Genomic DNA, 1,660 nt, shown 5'->3' on the forward strand with positions numbered 1-1,660 from the left:
ATATTCTTCAACGCTTTTCCGACCTACCTAGGGCTCTACGGGTCTTATCACACGTTATGAGGTTCTACCGAAGAACCCACCCCGAAACAAAAAATTCATTCCAGGTCATGTCGCACCTAATCTCCCCTGATGAAATTAAGGCCACTACACGACTTTTAATTAAAATCTATCAGAAACAACATTATAGTTCCGAATATAATTATCTAAAGGCCGGAAAACCAATTGCAGGGAAAAGTGCAATACTCTCACTTAATCCCTATCTAGACCAACATGGCATCATTCGGGTAGGAGGGCGACTCGGGGCGTCAAAGGACTTAGCTTTTAATGAACGCCACCCAATCCTCCTCCCATACAACTGCAGGTTATCCCGTCTTACAGTCCTAATGTTTCATCAACAAAGTTTGCATGGGGAGAACCAACTCATGTTGCGTCTGATACGCACCCAATACTGGATACCTAACATCAAAACCATGATTAGGGCTACAATTCACAATTGCAAAGTTTGCACTGTACACCGAAAGCGTGCTCAGACCCAACTTATGGGTATTCTCCCTCCCGAACGCACGACATTCAGCCGTGCATTCACGAATACTGGAGTCGACTTTGCCGGACCCTTCGACATTAAAAGTTACCGCGGCAGAGGGTGTCGACTATCCAAAGGCTATGTTTGCCTTTTCGTGTGTTTTTCCACACGAGCGATTCATCTGGAGGCCACTACTGACCTCAGCACCCCATCATTTCTTGCGGCTTTTGCCCGTTTTATATCTAGACGCGGATGTCCCAAAAACGTCTACTCCGACAACGGTACAAACTTTGTCGGAGCTTCACGATCCCTACGATCGGAATTCAAAACTTTCATGGCACAAGCCCGAGACAATGCTGTCTCGAAGTACAGCCACCAGTCACTCACTTGGCATTTCATCCCTGCGGGCGCTCCCCACATGGGAGGGCTGTGGGAGGCTGGAGTGAAAAGCTTCAAAAGCCACTTCAAAAAGATAGCCTCACCACACAAATTTACATTCGAGGAATTCCATACACTTTTGTGCCGCATCGAAGCATGCCTGAGCTCGCGGCCCCTCAGCCCGGCATCCAATGACCCAACGGACCTTGAGCCGCTTACTTCAGGTCATTTCCTCACTGGCGGCCATCTACTGGCTCCGCCAGAGCCGGATGCTAGTGAGAGCCCTGCCTCGATGATCAATCGGTGGCAGAAACTCAAAGCCCTCCATCACACTTTCTGCAAGCGATGGAAAACCGAATATCTATCCGAACTTCAAAAAAGAGTGAAGTGGAAGCATCCCAAACAAAATATAAAAGTGGGAGATCTCGCTGTCCTCAAAGAGGACCACTTATCTCCCAACGAATGGAGGTTAGGTCGAGTTGTCAACGTACACCCCGGCGAAGATGACCGAGTACGCGTAGTCGACCTCAAAACCGAGAAGGGTCAAGTCAGACGACCTTTGGTCAAACTGATCGTTCTTCCAACGGAAGAGACGGATTGCGAGAAGGCTAAGTGCTCCTCCTAACAATCCCTCCGTTCCTCCATACCCCTCCCTTCAAAAAAAAAAAATCAAACCCAAAACACCATTTCCCCCGACTACCTACAATTAGAGGCCCACGGTTGTAATAGCATAGAAAGCAAATTAAGGAACCCGCGTCT

This window comes from Eurosta solidaginis, chromosome 2, assembly GCF_040869045.1.
Source record: "Eurosta solidaginis isolate ZX-2024a chromosome 2, ASM4086904v1, whole genome shotgun sequence".
Lineage (NCBI taxonomy): Eukaryota > Metazoa > Arthropoda > Insecta > Diptera > Tephritidae > Eurosta > Eurosta solidaginis.